The sequence below is a fragment of the Callospermophilus lateralis genome, unplaced genomic scaffold (assembly GCF_048772815.1).
Source record: "Callospermophilus lateralis isolate mCalLat2 unplaced genomic scaffold, mCalLat2.hap1 Scaffold_300, whole genome shotgun sequence".
Lineage (NCBI taxonomy): Eukaryota > Metazoa > Chordata > Mammalia > Rodentia > Sciuridae > Callospermophilus > Callospermophilus lateralis.
The window spans coordinates 313,289-335,497 of NW_027513641.1; the positions used below are offsets into that span (position 1 = coordinate 313,289).

Genomic DNA, 22,209 nt, shown 5'->3' on the forward strand with positions numbered 1-22,209 from the left:
TGAAAAACAATCAGTAAGGCAACCCCAGATTTCAAAAAAGTACAATACAGATGCAAATAGTTGAGAAAATTGTCATCTCTGCAATCTTGATTATTACCTAGGGGTAGAATTTCTGAATAATTCAGAAAGTCTATGTTTACCATTTTGAGGAACTGGCAAACTGTGTTCCCAATATTTGTGCTATTTCATATTCTCATGGCCAATTTATGAGGATCACAGTCTGTCCATATCCTCACCAACACTTGTTGTTATCTGTCTTATGGATTACAACTGTATCCATAGCACAGGTGATGTAATCTTTCTTCATAGATTTAGTTGCATTTCCCCAATGGCTAATGATGAAGATCATCTTTTCATGTTCTTATTGCCATTTCAAATCCTTTGCCCAATTTTAAACTGGGTCATTTGTCTTTTTACTGTTGAGTTATAAGGGTTCTTCATGTATTGTAGACTAGGTCATTGCTTAGTTATATGATTGTAAAATTTTCTCCTAATCCTCGAAAATGCAAGTAAAATTTTTTGCTTTAAAAGTAGCAACATCTAATTAGATTATGACAGTTTTAAAGTAAAGAGAATGATAAATCTCATTCATTTACTCATTCATTAGCAAATATTTAATGTGATAGGAAGTGAGCTTCCTATCAGAAACTAATTTTCATTTGACAAACAATGACTAATTTTTATTTTGTTTTTAAACACTTTTCCAAAAGTATTTTATTTCAAATTAACCAAATAAAAATATCAATCACCTGTAATCTACCTATTTGGGAGGCTTAGACATAAGGATTGCAAGTTTGAGGCCAGCCTGAGCAACTTAGTGAAATTATCTCAAAATAAAATAAAATGGCTGGGAATCTATCTCAGTAAAGAATAGATACCTAGCAGGCAAAAGGTCCTAGGTTCAGTCCTCCAGTACTACAAATAAGTAAAAATAAATTACCCACATGGAGTGCACAGATTCTTTTCAGAGAATCTGTGTAGTTACTTTGAAGTACCCTGAAATGGACTTCTTTCCCCATTTTTCCAGAATTTCCTATAGCTGTGCAGTCAGCAATCACCTTGTTACCCTCAGCATCACTCAAAGCATTATTTTTTATGTATAACTTCATACATATTTATTTAAAAACTCAACCTTATCACTTAGTAGCTACATTTTCTATGTATGCTTGAATGAATGAAATAGGATTTCCTACTAAAAATCACAATCCCTTTTAACACACACCTGAGATTCATATGTAAAAGTGAACATCTATGCCTCTAAATATCATGACCACTCTCACAATCACAGAAAGTACATGTGGAAAAAAAAACCCTCCAAATTTAGCACGGTTTTATTTTTCAAATATTTCAAAATGCTTTCTTCATATCCAGTGTGGATGAACAAACATGGCTAATTCTATTGCAGTTAGCACAGTGCTCCTAGATTCAACAGGACAAATGTGATAAAGAAAAACCACAATTTCTTTTAACACATGCAAATTCTAAACATATCGTCAGACAGCACACATGCATGTAAGTTGTCTGAGCTCCTCTATGAAATACTCTCCTGATTATCAATCTTAATGGAAATTCAGATTTCACAGTGGGCTGGATAAGGGAATTATAGTAGAAAGAACCTCTTTTTTTCCTGATGACCATTTTTAGTCAGTGCTTAGGGACAGAAGAAGCTGTAGCACATGGAGGCTTTCTCAGCTTTCAGCAGCCTCAGAAAAGAGATTTAAAAATCAGGAAAAAAGGAATATATTTTTACATACTTATTAAAATTTGAATGACCATGGAAAAATGTGACTTTATATAAAATAGCTAATGGCAGCTGAGGTACTTACAAAGGAGAGAATGAGTGGGAAATGACTAACCACTTCATATTTGGGAACATGCAGTAATGTAGCTTACAGTTAATATAGACAACCAGAGTCGTGTGATTCCTTACCAAGTCTGGTGAAAGAAGTGACTGAAAGTGAAAGAGAACACCAGCATTTGCTATCTGGTCCAGCCACCTTCTGCTGGCTTCCCATGTTTTCATCTCATTTTCCTTGCTATTTTCAAACATCTGGTTTAAGGCTGCCCTGAGCACTAGACTTTGGCAGAAAGTGGTCACTAGACTTTGGCAGAAAAAAATGTCTCTCCGGAGCTGTGTCTGACTGACTGTGTATTAAAAGAACACAACAACAGCTTTGAAAAAAATGTCATAGATGGAGAAAATGAATATATTAAGCATCTACTTTGCATTGACGGGTATTTCATCTTTTTTGCCCTGTACTGGGGATTGAACTCAGAAGCACTCTACCACTGAGCTACATCCATCCTTTTGTATTGTTTTTATTTTGAGACAGGGTCTCATTAAGTTCTCATTAAGTTCCTCAGGCTGGCCTTGAACTTGCCAATCTCCTGCCTCAGATTCTTGAGTAGCTGGGATTTACAGGCAAGCACGATCACACCTGTCTACTGGTATTACATCTTTCCATCAAACTCATGCCACGGGAAAACTGAATTTGGACTCTATTAATGAGCACACACATTTTACCAAATATAATTTTTGGAAAATTTTAAACACCAAAAAAGTTAGGAATATTAAAATTGCTTTATACAATTTATATTGTGACTTTATCCTGAAATCGTTAAATTGTTTTATAAAATATAAGAAAAAATAGGGCTCATTTATCTATATTTTCTTTACCTGTGGGACACAATTTGCCTCAATTGAAGACTCAATGACTAATTTTTTAGTTTATGTTGACAAGTGAAATATGATGTTATTAATATTGTTTAAAAATTATCTACTAAATCTATCCTAATATTAATGCATAATGGAGATGAGCAAAGATTATTTGCTGTTCAATTATTCATATTAATAAGAAAATCTGTATCTCCTGAATCCAGTTAGTTACAAATATGGTCAAATAGATAGGAGTTACATCAGTTACAAATATGGTCAGATATATAGGAGACAAATTCTTACATTTGTTTGACAAAAGTGACAGATTTACAGTTTTACCATGAACTGATTTTTACTCCAAGATACACACACATATATACACTTATATCTTAGATATAGAAGTCTTTTCCTGCATTTGACTACATTGTTGGGTGACCCATTTGATGGTATGTCTGCTCTATAAATTGCCATTCTTGAGCTAGTTTTCTTTCAAATGAAAAGAAACGTATCCAGAATTTGTGTCTATGGGTAAACACATATATACAACCTGTATAAACATCAAGCCAAACATTTTGCATGTTGAAAAATCACACATAGTAGGAAAAAAAAAACACAGGGAAAAATAATCTCCCAAAAGTATATTGAATATTTCAAGGGCTTATAGAACCTTCTTGAACAAAGAAGCATTGTCAATATTTGTGTATAACTGAGATAAATAGTGCCTTACTCAGTGTTAAGTTCTTGAATTATTGACAAAGAGACATAATTTTAAGATGCTTACCAAGAACACTGAACATCTGCTTTTAATAACCATGAAAAGTATGTGTACACATAATGTATCTGCTGTGAATTTTATTCAGTCTCATCATTAGTAATACCTAGATATTTTAGAGTAACATTCCAGAAATTTTTATTAGAAATACATTAACCATTAAAAATATTCCTTTAGTAGCTTGAGCTATATGAACTTGTTGCATTGGGGATCAAAATGGTTGAATACGGCAGTTCCATATGATTCACCTTCCTAATGCAACCCACATATGTTAGACATTTCCCTTAAGTGGTTCTAAACCATGTGTTCCTTGCTACCAAGGAAAAAGTGGGAAAGAGTGTTTTTCAGGTAAAAATGCAAAAATGTCTAAACTAGGAATTAGTATTTTCAAATTCTCAATTATCTAAAAAAAACCAAATGCCTATTTCTTTGGGTACAATTTCTAACAAAGAGTAGGTATTCAATAAATGCTTACAAAATGAGTAAATGGAAATTACAAACTAAAGGAGATAATAAATAAATAAAATGGAAATGTATTAATTAATCCTTTGTGTTCCTAAAATCTCAGGATTTGGTTGGACTTAGGAAGGAAATTCATATAGCTTATTAGTTCAAATGTGTAGCTAGAGTACTGAGATCTAAGAAACCACAGAAGTAAAAATTTCCCTAGCTCTTCTTTTTACATTCTTACTTTTCAGTTGTCATATACTAGAGCAGAAATTCTGAGTGAGATTTTAAAACTATTTCAGAAGCTTTGCAGAAATGTTGTCTCTTATAACTTGAAAATAACTTAATAAAATATAATTTGAAAGATAATTTATGATATCAAGAGTAGGAAGCCTGAGTCTTGAGAAGGAGCACTCTGGTTCCATTGTGAGCTTTAGTAGAGATCCCCAGGTTTAATAACTTGGCCATCAGTAGAAATAATTATCACTAAATTGTGTTTGAGAAGAAATTCTCAAGCTTTTTTAATGTTAAAAAGAATATATAGATGTTTATTCTACTCCCCACATGTAGTTAAGCCAAATTGAAATTTCACTCAACCTTATTACTGAATTGGAACTGATTTCAATTAATGTTCACTAGCCTTGCCAATATGCAAAAAAGTTGATAACTCTATCTGCCCTGTGAAAGCTATATTCATTCATTAAATCAAATGTTTAACCCTGAATGCCACACGGGAATCAAACATTGTACCAATATACTTGAGGTATAAAGAAGTCCAAGTTTGGATACTGGCCATGAGAACTCAATGAAAGAAAAAAAAATTATGTAAATCTCTAGGCCCCTCTTCCCGCTGGGTAAAAAGTTCAAAGAATTTCCAAAATCTTCCTTCAGAGTAAGAATTCTTAGGCAAGAGCTACCTCTGAACACTGCAGTCAATAAAGCTGCTTCCTGAAAATTCCTCAGGTGTCCAACTTCTTCTGTCCTACTTCAACAATGGATCTGAAAGCTGCCAAAACAGGGGGTGCACAGATCTGTCCTCTGAGTCACAAAGTGCTGCCCCACATTCTTCAACATCAAATATACTTATTAAATGCACTTTACAGCCCATATTTTCTCCCTAGGTTTCCTCTGGCAACAGGCTGCCCTGTCCTCTCCACCCTGTCCTCTCCTCTCCATCTAGCAAACATTAAGTCTTTCTTCAAAATTCAACTCCCTGAACTATTGAAACTCATTGAAATACTAGAACATTTTGTCTCCCTATGTGAAACTTCCCCTCTATGAAACACCTTGAACTTCTTTTGTCACCACACACCTGGGGCATCCCTGGCTGACCACATAGCATTCAGAAAGTCCATTTGCATATATATGTCCTCCAGAGGATCATCACTACACCAAGGCCAGAGGAAGTGGTGTATCCTGTGGGTTATGCTCATGGGTTTTAGATGCACATAATCTCTATATCACTACCCACTTTAAAGCACATGTTCTTGGGTCATGGGTCCCTATATGTAAAATTGGCTTCATTCTTACTTCTTAGGTCTGCAATAAAAATAAATGAGATTAAAATAATTTAAATGCTTAAAGTGAAATTGGGTAGACTTATCATTGTGATTCCCCTTTCTCCAGAATAGAGCAGTGCCTGATACTGAGTAGGTGCTCAGTTTTATTCTTGTATGGGGAAGAAACAATATCATAAACAAAGAAAAAGAGAATAAAATCATGGCATTTGCAGGTAAATGGATGGTTTTGGAGAATATAATCCTAATTGAAGTTAGCCAATCCCAAAAAAACAAATGCCAAATGTTTTCTCTGATATGAGGAGGCTAATTCATAGAGGGGTTGGGGGGTAAGCATGGGAGGAATAGACAAACTGTAAATAGGGCAAAGGGGAGGGAGGGGCAAGGGGGTATAAATAAAAGATGGTGGAATGAGATGGACATTACTATCCTAACTACATGTATGAAGAAGACACGAATAGTGTGAATATTCTTTGTATACAAGTAGATATATAAAAAATTGTACTCTATATATGTAATATGAATTATAATGTGTTCTGCTGTCATATATAACAAATTAGAATTTTAAAAATTAAAAAAATAAAACCTGAACAAATGAGTTCTTATTCTTTGATACTGGTCTTTGCAAATACACTGTTCAAAGTATAGAAGTATAATCAGACCACTGAAAATATTATTAGAACATACAAAGATGATGACTAAAATGATATTATTTTTTTTAAAAAAAGAAATAAAACAAAAATCTGCTAATTCCCAGGAAAACATCCACTCTGTTGCCTTGAATCATTCATTCAAAATACACCAAAGACAATCTTTTACTGAACTTCTATCAAAAAGAAAGACATTCAGCAATAATTATAATAGCTGCTTCCAGCTTCTAGCAGAAGATAAAGACAAAGGCATTCTAGGTTTTTGTAACAGGTTGCTTATTACGTTGTGGAGCAAGAGTTTTCTTATACTGGGAATTTGTTCCAAACGAATGGTTTTGTTTCAATACTTTAGCACCTACTTAACTCATCTCCTACCAATGTATTTTAAAATATTAACACTTCATTTAATCTCATCTTTTAAAAGTTCAAGTTCTATTACTAGCTAGCTGGTCAAAAAATAATGAGATGGTTTCTAGATCCAAACAATTAACTCAGACATCACACTGAAAAAGAAATCGTAGGGGAAAGATAGCGAAAAGAAAATAGAGCAACAACAACAACAAAGATAAACACAAGAGAGAGAAAGATAGGAACAAAAAGTTAAGAAAGGTGGGCTGGGGTTGTGGCTCAGTGGTAGAGCGCTTGCCTAGCATGTTTGAGGTACTGGGTTTGATTCTCAGCACTACATATAAAACCAAATAAATGAAATAAAGGTCCATCCGCAACAAAATTTTTTTTAAAAAAAGTTTAAAAAGTATTTAATGGAAGTGTGCACACTATTTAAAGTGAAATAACTAAAAATATGGAGTATTTTAATTACTGTTTTGGTGCCATCCTACATAGAAGAGGGAGAACAGAGAGTAAGGAATTAAGTAGGCAAACAAGTTACGTGAGGTATGAAAAAAAATCAAAAATAAGCAACAGCCATCTGAATATTAATGAAAAAAAAAAACAATGAAGTCTTTCCAGCAAGCCACTTCTGGAACTGGCAAAACTAAGTATGATTTAGTTTTATTCATTTACTGTTTTATTCATTTACATTTTAAGGCCCACTTTGCCTCATTCTCTTGATGCTAAAAATTATAAGTTGAATTAATGCCATTTACTAGTTATTATTCATAAGTCTTTACCTTTAAAACTGTGAAAACAATAACATTCTCACACTGTGGCTGTGAGGACCCAGCAGAATCTGTGAAAATTTGGTCCATGATGTGTGGTATTATTAGGAAAAATTTAGAACTGTAAGATTTTTGTTGTTGTTGTTATAATTGTTCATCAGAAAAGAAAGGCAAAATCTTGTTTAATTAAAGCAAAAATCAACCAAACAACAGAAAATCCCCCTTGGTTAACTGGACTCATTCATTCATTGGTAACTGAAAATTGCCACAGGTGGTCTAGTTTCAAAGTGGTCACAAATTTTTCCCCTCTCTGTATCCAGGCCCTTGCAATACAGTTTTGCAACTGTTGCCATCAATAGCATCAATAGTCCTAAGATGAGCACATGCTCATCTGCAGACCCAGTTACTCAGGAAGCTAAAGTAAGAGAATCACTGGGGCCTAGGAGTTGAAAGCCAGCAAGCCAGCCTGTACACACAGTAAGACCCTGTCTGGGGGAGAAAATAAAATAAAGGCAGAGTCTCCATCTTCACCCCTGCATCTTGCATCTAAAGCTCTGGGGGTGCCAATTAAGTGTTGTGACCAAGAGAAGACAGTGAATTCTAGTGTGCTTTTGCTCTCTTCTTGAAACCCTGCAAATTCTCCACATGGAAATGACCAGGCTAGTCTCATAGATGACATGCTAATCATTTACTTAATAAGGCCTAATTTACCTAATCATCATGATGCTCAAATTTATGTGTCAAATAAATATTAGTTATTATTAACATACCTGAATGTCAATTTTCTTCACCTTTAAAATTGTGAAAATAATGAAATTTCCGAATAGTGCTTTTAAAGACCCTCACAACCATCAGCCCTGCTATCCCAGTTAGCAGCCAACCAATTGTGACATGGGCAAGTAAGCTCACCCAATATAATCTGTGCCCACCCAATTTCCTCCTGGCTGCAGACACATGAACAAACCTAACTTGCCGCAGTCTCTGGCTGGGCACAAATCAGGAGTCTCCACACAGCTTGTAGATTCAAACAGCAATTCTTTATTCCCGAACTCACACCAGCTGTCTACAAACACGTTCTGGGGGAATCCACGTTCTCTGCCCAAATCCACTTCTGCCCAAATCCACTACTCTGCCCAAATTCACTCCACATGGGCTTCTGTCTCCCAAAATATACTGTCTGACCCTAAGAACTCAAGGGGAACTCAGCAGCAGGATACGCCCTATTCTAAAGGGGGAACACCCTAATCTCCTATTATGCTAAACTGCCCTATTCTAAAGGGGGAACACCCTAATCTCCTATTATGCTAAACCGCCCTGGTCCTTGAGCAAGGTCACCTTTCAGAAGTCCTTCCACTAGACAGCATGGGAGTAAGCTGGCAAGGAGATTATCATACCTACTTGGCTGATGGCTCCCAGCACTAACTACCTCAATAAAACCTGGCAGGGATCACCAGAACACCTCAGGTGACCCTAGACACTAGAGCAATGATAAACAATTATTGGTTTAAGCCACAAAATTCATAGTATTTTCTTAAAAAAACAACTAATTGATGGGACAATTATACAGCTTGCATTTTTAGGTGCAAATTCCTTGCTGAATCTAAAGTTACTGTAATAGTACTTGTTTGTATATTCATAGACACATACTTGATAAGGATGAGATTAAAATAACAAAAATAAGTCAATCAACACATGTACATGCATTTATATTTACAAAAAAAAAGATGTCTGAGTTTTCCCGATCTTCTGGATCCACATCCTTTTTAATGCATCTTGAATAAAAACCTTGCAGAAATATTTTCATAAAATTTCCCTTTTTAATTCAAATAATAGTCTTGCAGACATATTTGTTGAACACTACATGCCAGTTCTTATTTTAAGCATTTGTTGATGATGAAAATAGACACAGTACCTGCCTGCATAAGGCTAGCAGCTTATTGCCTGTATTTTATAGTTTGATCAAATACTTAATTGTCCTTAGTATCATTTCTCATTGCTAATATTTTTAAATCTACAACTAATTGCACAACTTTATCAAAACCTGTTCCCTTACTCCTTTTCAATGACACTGTTTAGATATTGATGTACATTTCCTGTTATTACCAGTAATCAAAAATAAGCATATACTTTGTGTTTTTTATTGAAACTATGTTAGTATCCATTTTTTTCAATCTTTCCAAAGTTTAAAAGAAGATAGGGATAATATTTTCAACTGTCTTTAAACTAGTGAAAGTCATTACCTTCCTGTTTTAAGACTTATAAGATCCTGGAATCAGTTGCTTTGAAAAATAATTCAGAGGCTTGGGGTTGTAGCTCAGTAGTAGAGTGCTTGCCTGGCACACATAAGGCATTACATTCAATATTCAGGACCTGTAAATAAATAAAATAAATTAAAGGTATTGTGTCCTTCTACAACTAAAAATATTTTTAATGCAAAATATTACTTAAATATTACCTGTGTATTCAAGAAGAGACAGGAGTATCCTACACTACCTCTGCAGAGAAAGGGAAAAAAAAACACTTCAGTTAATTGCTCTCTTTTCAGTCACAAACATCACATTTTAACTGTGAGTAAAAATTAGCATGAATGTATTTTATATATATATATATATATAAAATTAGGTAATAAAAATCTCATTTACTAACATGTTATATTTGCCTATATAAATACTACCCCACAACTTACACCCTACCATGTCTTCCAGTTATGAATTGTGTTACTCAATGAAACATTACATTCTGACAGCTTTTAACTCACCCTTAACTGTGATAGCCTGCATGGAGTTCTCTAATCTCCTATAGCTATTGTGGTCTATATCAATAAACAGTCAAAACAGATGTTTGATAAATGTGTATTAAACTTCATACCCATTGCTTTAGGTCCAATGAGATATGTGTTGCCATTTGCTTCCAATTGGCAAGCAGATAACTTGTAATTGGTAAATTTTAAAACTTACATAGTTACCAAAAAGGTTAATTTGCATCCTATTTTAAACAGGTTCACAGTAGATTCAGAAACAGAATTAACTGGTCATCAATGTGCCAAATACTTCAGAGGGCAAGCACTTTTAGGAGACTGCAAGTTATTTCTACAAGACTGCAAAAACAAGGATTTCAGAGGCAGAGAATATGTTGAACTAAGAGTCAGAAAGCCGGGTTGTTATATGCTAGCTTTGTAGCTTTAGAAAATTGCTAAATTGCTTTAAGTCTCAACTAGTTCATTCATAAATGATAACAACATGTACTTTATCAATTTTACAGCCCAGTGTAGGAAAAAAAATCAGCAAAGATGGAAACAGAAAGATTAGCCCGAAAACCATTACTGTCACTGAGATATGATAAAAAGGGGAAAAGTAAGAGCCATACTATAGGACATTGGGACAAATTGAGAAAAAATGAAAAAGTAGGTTGCTTAAAAAAAAGACACAGATTTTGAAAGGAGTACAATTTTCATAGGTGACAGAACTAAAAATGCTTTGACTAATAAACATTTGAATTTAAGGGGATGCTGTGTTACTCAGGGAAACACATCTTCATTCAGCTGATACTATGAAATGAGAATTTAGCTCAGGGACTAAGCAGGAGATAGGCACTGTCATAGTAACACCTTGCAATTAACCAGTCTCCCACTGAGTCCCCTAAATACTCTACTATTTCTTTCTTCAATTTAGAAAGTTATGAGTAGATGAGAGCATTAGGATACAATGTGTGTGTGTGTGTGTGTGTGTGTGTGTGTGTGTGTGTGTGTAGGGGTGGTACTGGCTAATGAATTCAGGGTACCTGGCCACTGAGCTTCATCACCAGCTCTTTTTATTCTTAATTTTGAAACAGGTTTCCACTAAGTTGTCAAGACTGCTCTCAAACCTACTCAGGCTGGCCTTAGACTGTGATCCTCCTACCTCCATCTCCCAAGTAGCTGGGATTACAGGTATGAGCCACCACGTGTGGCACAATATAACTTTTGAATGGCTCTGTAACAATCCTCCCTAAGTAAATATCATAGAATGATGATATTTTGATATCCTATTTGGCATACATTTGATATTTTGAAGTTAGAGACAAGGTAACATTAGAAATGGGGTCATCCCATCAACCATGAAATTCTGGCTATGTGACATTATGTTAAATTTTGCGGAGAGCCCTCATACCACCGACTAAGAGTTCTCAGTACACTCAGCCATATTCAACCAGCTATTGGGCTCCCATGACCAAAAAAGATACCAGTATATCAACTGGTCAGTCGATCAAAGCATACATGTAAAGTTGTTATTTCTACAGCTGCCCACTGTGACTCAAGGTACAGAGTCTAAAAGCAGAACTTGAGATGAAAATGCAGGATTCTTAGATGAATACCATTTTAAAAATTCAGTTTTTTTATCCCATATTAGAATTCTGTATCTAAATTTCTTCAAAAACAACAAATACTTTTTAAGAATTTCTCCATTTCTAATAGATAAATGCATTTTATTCTAAAAATAAATATAATTAAATCAATTTCTTTTGATCATCAACAAGAAATACTCAAGGATGATGAGAACTGCAGATTTACAATTCCTGGGAGCATTATGATAGTGGCATCTATTCAGAGAAAAATATGCTTTTGCTCAGTTAAGTATATACTTAAATTCCCTAAACTTCAATGTCTTTTAAAAAACATATTCATCAACCCACAACAAGGGAAGGTAGGGAGAGGAAGATTAGAATTTCATTGGATTAGACAAATGGAAATGAAGGGAACAAAAGGGTTTGGGAACAGGAAAGACAGTATGAATATATATATATATATATATATATATATATATATATATATATATATATATATATATATATATATATATATGGATATATAACCAGTGAAACTCCACATCATATTTAAATACAAGAATGGGTCCTAATTAGAATATGTTTTACTTCATGTATGTACAATATGTCAAAATACACCCTACCCTCATGTATATCTAAAAGAACACATTGAAAAAAATGTGTTAATGGTGGAGCCACTTTGGAAAACAGTATGACATTTCCTCAAGAAATTAAACATAGAACTGTAAGATCCAGCAATTCCACTTCTGGGCATATATACAAAAGAACTGAAAGCAGAGACTTAAATAGGTATTTGTATATCAAAGTTCACAGCATCATTATTCACAATTGTCAAAAAGTAGGAACAACCTAATTATCCCTCAATGAAAGAATGAATAAGAAAAATATGGTGTGCACATAAAATGGAATATGAGTTTAAAAAAAATAAAATTCTGACACATGCTATAAAATAGACAAGCCTTGAGATCATTTTGCCAAATGAAATAACCTACACATTAAAATACTTTACACATTAAAGTACTTTTTTAGGGCAGCCCTAGCAAACTAATACAAAATGTATCCAAGTGTGCATCCAGATATATGAAAAATTGTGCTCTATATGTATATGTATATGTATAATATGTATAATATGTGTATATGTATAAAATGTAACATATATATGTATAATATGAATTGTAATAAGACATTTTCTATCCTATATAACAAATTAGAATTTTTTAAAAAAGCATCCAAAAGAAGAAACAAACACAAAGTTGGGCTATGGTGCTAGGCAAGTGGAATTTTTCCAGTTATCTTGGAACACATAATTTAAGGGGAAAAAAAGACAAAAAGAACTCCCATTTAGTTCCCAACAAACTAATGATCTCAAACAGATATCCAAAAAACAAATAACAACAACAACAACAACAAAAGCAGTAAATGTAGGCACAATTTTCTTACCTTCTCTCCATGTAACACAATCCATTTCTATAAAAATCTCCCAAATTAGGTCCACACAGCTAAAGAAAAAAATGTTCTTTCCAAGTTACTTAGGTTACATAAGGCAAGTATTTCAAAGATTATGCTGTCCCAATATGCTTTGACTTGGGCTGGTCATCACAGGTGAAATGAGGTGGACAATGAATGAATTAGCTGCATGAGTCTCTGTGCTGATGGGGTCATGACCTGAATCTTCCTGCTCATCTCCTGCTACATTAAAACAGACTCATTTGCTGTTTCTTTCTCCCTTCTCATTGTCAGTGTCTGTTGGTATTATGCCCTCTGAGGTTTTACGCTCCAATTTTGGAGAAAATATGATTGAAGATAGAAGGCTGAAAAGTGATATTTGAAAAAAAATATATAAATGCATATTTTCATACTGACTGCTACCAATAGCTACCTTATTTGTTTAATATGATAGGCTTACAAATATTTCTAGAGTACTCCCATGTTGCACATCAAATACATATCCTCTTGCATAAAAAGCATGTAGTAGAGGGGTTGTGGTGCTGCACACCTGGAATCCCAGCGATTTGGGATCACGAGTTCAAAACCAGCCTCAGTAAGGGGCAAGGCGCTAAGCAACACAGCGAGACCCTGTCTCTAAATAAAATATAAAATAGGGCCAGGGATCTGGCTCAGTGGTTGAATGTATCCGAGTTCAATCCCAGTATATATATATAAAAAAAAAGCATGTAGTAGAGCTCACATTTTCTGCTTAGAATTCATAAAGAAACCACACACAATTTATGCTGGAAAACTATGTTTAGATCCCGGTTCTGCCACTGTTCAGCTTTGTTATCAGAACAAGCTAGGGACACTTTCACAAGCAGGGTTATTAGAATAACTAGCCCATGTGGAGCTGTGGAAGGAAATGAGAACCACATATTCCTGGTGCACAATAGCCATCTCCTCTGTCTCACCATTACTGCTAACATCACCACGTGAAAACACCTGGTAAAATTTAAGGTGCTTACTAAATAGTAAACCCAAATAGTAAATGTGCTTCATTATCATCACTGGCTCACCCTCAAATAGTAAAAACCCACCTACCCACCAATTCCCACCAGGGGTTTTTCCCAGGTCTGTTCTATTTGACAGGGACAATATCCTGTTGTCAATGGCTTCTCACTGGCTACTCAGACAAGCAGGAGTCTGACTGTAGTAATTATAAGTCGCATCAATGTGACTACAGGAGGAAATAGGGACAACTCTAGTCTCACCTGCAATGTGGCCAGAATATAATATCACAAATCGGCCCAAATTAGGACCTCTTCCACTTGGCTCAAGGCTGGAGCACCATACAGAGCACAGTATGGAAAATGGAGTGGTGTGAGACATGGGGAAGACTGCGACCTGCTGGATTCACCACTCTAAGGTCTGGAGGCTTGGCCATGGAATGTTTCCGTTAGAACTAACTCAAAATCAGGCAAAGGTGTAATTGGGCTTTATTATCCAACAGAATGCTATAAAACTCACTCAATTAACTGAACCACATCTAAAGCAAGATCCCATGGCTGGCTTTCAAGACAGAACAAGTTCATACTACATGCTTATGACATTGAGTTCCAACCAATAGCACGTGTCTTGACATTTATTTTTTCATAATAATGAAAATGTTCATTTTATTATTTGGTAGCTTTCTACCTCTTACACATATTCTCTAACATCAAACCAAAGGTGTGTGTGGAGTGAAATCCCTGTTGAGAGGTCTCACTAATTAAGCACATTTGTTGCACCAGGTGTTATTTCTAGTGGTGTGGATACAGCTGTGTACAAAACACAAAGGTCCCTGCCTTCTTCAGAGTGTAAAATTCCATGGAAGAAGATCAACAGTGAATAAGTAAACTTTAGAGCATAAGAAAGAGAGACAAATGTTAAGGAGAAGAACAAAGAAAACATGGAGCTAAAATTTCAAATAGTATAGCTGAGGACAGTGTCACTGTGAAATGATCTTTGAATACTATTTTAGCATTTCATAGGTTTTAGACATCAGTGGTGGTTGAAGGAGCCCTGTTACATAGCTCAAGGCTCTGTGAGCATTTTCAATAACTGAAAGTTATGAATTATTTTAAACAGTTTCTCTATTTGGAAATATACTTTTAATGTCTTGTAAGACAGATTGTATATTTATTCACTCCTTCTACCCCAAAGATTAAAACATTAGAGTAACTCCAATTACCCAAGCACCACACTACACAGACACATGAACTATGAATATCAAAGAGGAAAGATATGCAGGAGTTCTCATTTTGAAGACAGACCTCTGTGCTTATGTATATTTTAAATTAGAAGTCATGGAGCTAAGCATTAAATATTTTCTCAAAGTAATGAGAATTATTTTCACATATTTACTTTTCATTTCAAACAGTTGCAGTCATGCTTGCACTGACCCTATGGGAACAAGTGTTTAAGCTTAAAAATAAATGATAGGAAAACCTATTCTCAACACCAAGTTCTCACATAAAATTTCCAGATTCTGAAAAGCAATAATAAGGCATCAGATTATAGTACTCATTTGTGAATGCAAAAATATTTTGCTTTGCTTTTGCTCATATATAATATTAAGCTATTTACTAAAGGTCCATTAATTAAAATTCTAGGCAGCATTTCATTCCACATCAGTCACCTCCTAATGTCACTGATAAAGATTCTGGGCACAGTGGATTTCATCTACTCTTGCTTTTAAAATATAATCCTCATCCTCACACAAGTCACATTTGTTATGCTTTTTATGTCCATCGCTATGATACTTAACAGGTATTAATTCATTTAATCCTAAAACTACCTTATGAAGCAAGTAACATTATTGTCATTCCATTTCAGAGGTGGGGTGGGACAGATCCACTGTTGCACATGCTTTTCAAATGAAGCTTAACCTTCTCTCCCTGCATATGCCTTAGGTGCTCTAGAGGGAGTACAAGGGTCATTAGTATGAGCACATGATTGGGAGGTGCTCCCTTAGCCCTCTGAGGCTGGGCTTGGCCATGGGACTTGCTTTAGCCAAAATAATGTGAGTGGTTGTGAATGGGATCACTTGTCTGTAGAAGCCTCTGCACACACCAGTACACAGTTTGCCTCATTCCCTTTTCCTGCCATGATAGAAACATTCCATCTGATGGGGCACTTCCCTTTGATTCTGCAGGAACACAATATGGAACAGAGACCTTGTGGGCCAAGGTGGACTCAGAATGAGTGAGAAAGAAACCTCTGTTGTGAATGATTAAGGGGGTGAAAAGCCAGTGTTACACAGAGATGTCTAGAGAAGAGATGTCTGAGTATCAGGGACAGAGGAATATCTTTTTTAATTAGAGAACAGGCAGGGCCTCTAAATGGGTCTGCCATCAGTCTGACTCTTGAGCACTCAGGAAGCCAGACATGGAGACCTTAGAAGCAGTGCCCACCAGGCAGATCACCTTGAAGTGGGTCAGAGTTCTGGTAACAGAAAGTGTTTACTGAAGCTGCAGCCCAGTGAGATGAGTTGATAGAGGCAGACAGGGGCAGATCATGTAGGAAATTGCAGGCCCCAATAACATATTCATATCAATAGATTCTGCATCCATAGATTAACCAACCACACATCAAAAATATTCAGGAAAAAAACCATGTGTACTGAACATGTACAGTTTTTCTTGCCATTATCCCCTATAATGTATCAACTATTTACATAACATTTATAATGTCTAGGTATTATACATAATCTATAGAGATTATTTAAAGTATACAGGAGGTTTGGCACAGGTTATATACCAATAATAACCAATTTTATATAAGGGATTTGAACATCCTGGAATTTTGGAAGCTGCAGAGGATACTGAAAACTATCTCCTGTGAATACCAAGAAACAGCCCTAGTTTCACTGTAGCATAATGTGGTTTCATGGTTTTATAGGCAGAGAACTATACAATTTACCTTTCCAGGTCCCTCTGGCATCTGCTGAATATAGAATGTATCAGAGCAAATCACACAGAGGGGAAACTCCTCTGGTGGTGCTAGTGAGAGAGGATGCTAACTCAATCTAAAGGGACAGACGTGAATGCATTCAGAGGTATAACTGACAGCACCTGGTGCAGAATAAGAGCTGGAGGAAGGTAAAAGAAGGACCAAAGATAACTTTTGGGTTCTGGCTTGAGGAACTGAAGAGATAGGGAAATCATCTACTGAGAAGGGGAAGCCCAAGGTAGAGAAGGGTCAAAATAGATTTGAGGATAATGAAATCATAATTCAGTTTTGGAAACAAAGTTAAGCTTCAAATGTCTTGTGATACTTCCCAGGGTTTCATAATACAAAGCAGTGAGGAACTGTGAGAATGAAATTAGTGTATAAAACAGCATAACCCTGCCTGGCACAGAGCACCTATTACAAATGCTGCTTTTTATGAATCTATGCTTCTATTTGTACACTTTTTCAACAAAAGGCTTGAGGAAATGCCAAAGATAATTCCACTAGCCTTTCCATCTGTCACCATCCCCCACCCCCAGGTCACTAACTGTCCTATAATGCAGTCAACTCATGTCTTATTCTTGGGGCATCTGCAAAATGAAATCTGTTCCCAAATTTCCTAACTTTCCTATTCCCCAATGTTCTTTGTTTTTTTCTTTCCTGGAAGAACACACAAATCCTCTAATTTAAAATAGATTTTGGGCTATTCATAAATTATTTTTTGGTTTTTACATATTTTAAATCTAAGTGTCATAAATGGAAAGAGCCCATTCAAGGACAAAAGTACTTAGTGTCCCAAAGTGAAAGAGCAATCATATAGCCTTGGTTAAATTCATCACATCACCTTATCTTGTGTTACTAGATAGCAAATTCATCTCTAACTCTATCTTAGGATCTGATGTTAAATAGGAAGATTTAGCAAAATGCCTATGTATTAAAGAAAATTTTACTTCCAGAAGTGTTTTCAAGTGGCAGGGTGTCTAGATTTCATGAAAAGACAAGCTCAACACCAGCCCTTCATAGGAATAAGCAACTTCTTAAGAGGCAATTTCTTTTAAAACTTGGAAAAGCATCTGATATCTGCTTTTGCACTCTGACCAAGAATAATTACTATATGACAAGAAAATTGCTTGTTAACTAGCTTTTTAAATAAATTGTTAAGCTCGAATGCAATACAGCATCTCTGAATACTAAGGGCAACAGGGAATCCAGGCACTTGGACACTGTACTGTTTTAAAGTGATTATATTGCAGATTGAATTGTGTATAACATGTTTATATTTAGAATTAAATTACATGGTATGCACAGAGAAGACCAGTCTAGCTGCACAGATCACTGGCTCATGTCATGTCACTTTTCTGATAAACATACGGAGCTGGGTAAAGGCTTTTAGAATGGGGGAAACGAGAGGAATAATTAATCATTTTAAGTAGTTCTAGCTAATAAAAACACCTAATACCTTTTAATAGCTAATGCTTTAAATATAAACATTTCAGATCAAGTAAATGAACCTCTTTGGCTCAAACATTTTTCTTGAAAATGTATTGACAGTACCTACTTCTTAAAAAAAGTCAATAAATTAACAAAGACAGTCTGATGATTGCCAGGCACTGCAGGCTAGTCAGAGCATTAGAGGCTTAGTTTCTCAAACAGTTTCAACTGAGGCACATCAGTAATCCTGCCACCAACAAATGGGTCATTCAGAAGTATGAGATTGGGCCAGATATTCTCATAAAATTCCTTAGAGTTGGCACCAATGATTTAATACCATTATTTATTGCCTCATTGATAAAAATGCTTCATTTACATATTTTCTAAATACCTCAAGGGGAAAAAAACTGGTATCTAAAGTAGAACACAACACATAATAAAGTCAAGTGTATTAGATTAAGCAAAATATGATGTCCTAAATTATGTTACCGGGTTTCAAGGAAATTCAAAAATATAATGCAATTCCTTAAAAATAGTTTTCTTAGCAACTTCAGGTGGTTTAATTCTACATAGAGATGTTATCATTTTAAAAAACTAGTTCATTAGACATAGAGAAATAGAATTTTAATTTTAAATCACCCCTAAAATGTCAGGAAAAAAAAAGAATAGAAATTCGAAGGTAATTTAAAAATATAATGTATCTATTTTGATCTCCAAACTTCAAAGACATGTAAAGTAAGAGGTCATGTCAATTAAGACTTTATTAGTATAATGCCTGATTACTACAAATGCATGTGATAATTTCTAAACTCTTTATCTAAAATGAATTATCCATGAAGGTATTGAATGATATGAGTGTGTGAAGGAAATATATACACATCTGCCAGCAAGTTAAATCAACAACTACATAAAGAGTAAAATGCAAACAAGATGATGGCATTTATAACTTAACTGTTCTCAGAATATGCCAATTTGGGAGGTACTCAAAGATTTCCATCCATTGAATGACTGAGTAGGCATGATATTCGAACTATGCTGACTGCTTTCTATGTTAATTTCTCTGTCACAAGAAACTTGAAATTCATTATTATCTACTTCAATATATAAGGAACTGACCTATGCCCAAAGCCATGCTATTCTGACCATATTGGACTGCCTTGACTAAACATGAGGCATAATCACAGAAAAGAACATGACAAATTATCCTACAGTCCCACAGAGTGAAGACAATCTGCAAACCCTCCAATTTTTTTGAGTGTGCTACGAGGGATTAAACCCAGGTTGGAGAGTGGGGGTCGGTATCACTAAGCTATATATCTCCAGATCTTTTAATTTTTTTATTTTATTTTGAGACAGGGTCTTGCAAAGTTGTTTACAGCCTTGCTTGCTTCCGAGGTTGGCCTCCGAAGTGTAATCCTCCTGCCTTAGTCTCCCAAGCTGCTGGGATCACAGGCATGAGCCACAGTGCCCAGATACCAACTGTCAAATTCTTAATAAGAATTAGGATTAAGATAGATAATAAACTCCTCATTAACTGCTTCCTGGCCAAGCAATTTGGGTTATTGTTTTCTAGGCCAGTTTGTGAAACAGAAAATAAAAGAAGTATTGGTCCTGGAGGTACATTTTCTATATTTGCTCATTTAACAACTATGTTAAACATTTATTATATTTTGCATCTTTCATAAATATCTCCAGTGTACATACATCAAATATCAGGAATTTGAACTGCAAAAGATAACAAGAAAATCCTCATACACAGCTGTTACAGTTTCAAACATATTATTCACATCATATTTTCACACTGAGACTTAGTTTTCCTCTATAAGATAGAATTTTGTCATTCTCTTCCCTGGTATTAAGTGTCTACTTAAAATATCTATCTATCCATGGAATACTGGAATGAAGAGAACCTGCATGATCAGCACAAATTTCCTTCACTACCTAAATCTATAGAACAAATAAATTTTTCAAAAGTCCCACTTTCTACTACTTGTTTATTAGGCAAACTTTAAAGTATAGTATAAAACACTTACTCATCTATTTGAAAAAAAACACATCTCCACTTCTCTCAGTGCAGTCTGGATTTTGCCCAGAAGTTTCTGATAGATATCTTGAGTTTCTAAGTCTTCTTCTTTCAACAAATACCAAAGACCATGGCCATCTTGCTGTCCCAGAGACAGTCCTGAAGTGGCTGCCATGGTCGTAATGATGTGCTGAATGTACACCAGAGGGCTGAGTTTCCCTGAGGAATAAAAATTATTCCACAGTAATATTTATTACCTTAAATATATGACTATCCAGTCCAATACATTTTAGAGGTTCACACTGGTATAAAACAAAATCCCAATCCAGCACTGAATTTAATTGAGGAATTAAATCTTGTGGGGAGCAGTAATGAAAAGCTACACATAGTCCGATCCTTCATCTCACTGAAATGATGCAGATTGGCACTAATGCATTTCTAACCAGTTCCTCTGGGATTTTCCCCAAATTTATAAAGCCATTTCAGATTAGTGGCTTTCACACTCAAGATGAGCTATGCTTATCATAGACATGAGGAAGGCAAGAGCTACTGTCTTTCTTGAAAGAATAATAATAATGAATGCCTAACTCCAATTTCACTCTGTATACACTTATCCATGGATATAACTATCCACGTGAGAATTCTTTTTTTAAAGGGAAGGATTGCTTGCATACCAGCAATCTAGCATATTATAAAATGCAGCAATGCTTGTAATTGCCTAAATGTTCATGTATAATAAAATTTCAAAAGCCAACATACCTTGCTCAGAAGACTTACTTTCTTTATCCTGAGAATTATGCTTCCTACTATCCAGCTGAACACAAAAGCCACTCCCCAGAGAGGTTGATGTTTTGGGATAAAAAACTTCCATCACATTGACATGGCAGTTGGTAGGGCAGAAATTACTGCTGTGCAATGCGGAGATCTTAGATTTGGCTTGTTTGAAGGTGAGCCAACCTCGATTCCTCAGCACCCAAGAGAATTGTAAATTACAGAAGAAATAAAAAGCAACTGAACACACAGTAGTAATAAATCAAAACATTTCACCTGTGTCATCCAAAACAAAAATCAAAAGAAAGTTAAATCATGTCAACTGAAATGAGTGACATAAATTCTAAGTTATTGGAATTTAAACTGCTCTTTCAAAACCCAAACATTTTTAATGAAGCAAAGCAATATGGACAGCAAATGCAGGATTTGTTTGAAACTCCTGAATGCAAGCTATGTGCTAAAATAAATGAACCTCAGTGAACAATACAACTTATTAGGACTGTATTCCACTGGCTGACAGAAGGTGAGAGAGTGCAATAGAGAAGCAATAGAGAGGATGCAAGACAAGATTTAAAAAATAGGATAGCTATCAGGTCCAGGGTGAAAGAAGATGGAATTATTTAAAGTATCATCAGAAAGCCAATTCAAAGCAGACGTCCAGGCCAAACAGCAAAGTACTGTAGTGTTGACCAGAATGGCTGGACAACTGTACTGCCCATGTCTCCTAATCATTGCTGTGTTTGGGGGTCAAAATCAACTTGCAGATCAGTGGTCACTCTGCTTTTATGACATTGACAATAAACTGATACTAAAATGATGTATGACTTCCAAGGGTATCTACTCCACTGTTTGAAAACTTACAACAGTCTACCATTCAAGTCTATCTACTCCTTGCCATGGTCTATAAAGCTTCCTGAAATCCAGTTCTTACACAGCTTGTTATCTATCCAAACTCTCCTCCCTTGTCCTCTAAGTTCCCTCAGGCTTTTTCACATGGTTCCTCTCATACACAATCTACCGACTCTGAGCTTTTATTTATAGGTTGTTCAATGTACCTAGAATTTTCTTCTTCTCTTATGG

At 35.3% G+C, this 22,209-nt stretch overlaps 1 pseudogene; it reads right to left on the reverse strand.

The window, feature by feature from the left end:
- LOC143388602 (phosphatidylinositol 3,4,5-trisphosphate-dependent Rac exchanger 2 protein-like) overlaps nt 1–22,209 on the reverse strand; it is a 147,970-nt pseudogene that overhangs the window by 22,641 nt on the left and 103,120 nt on the right.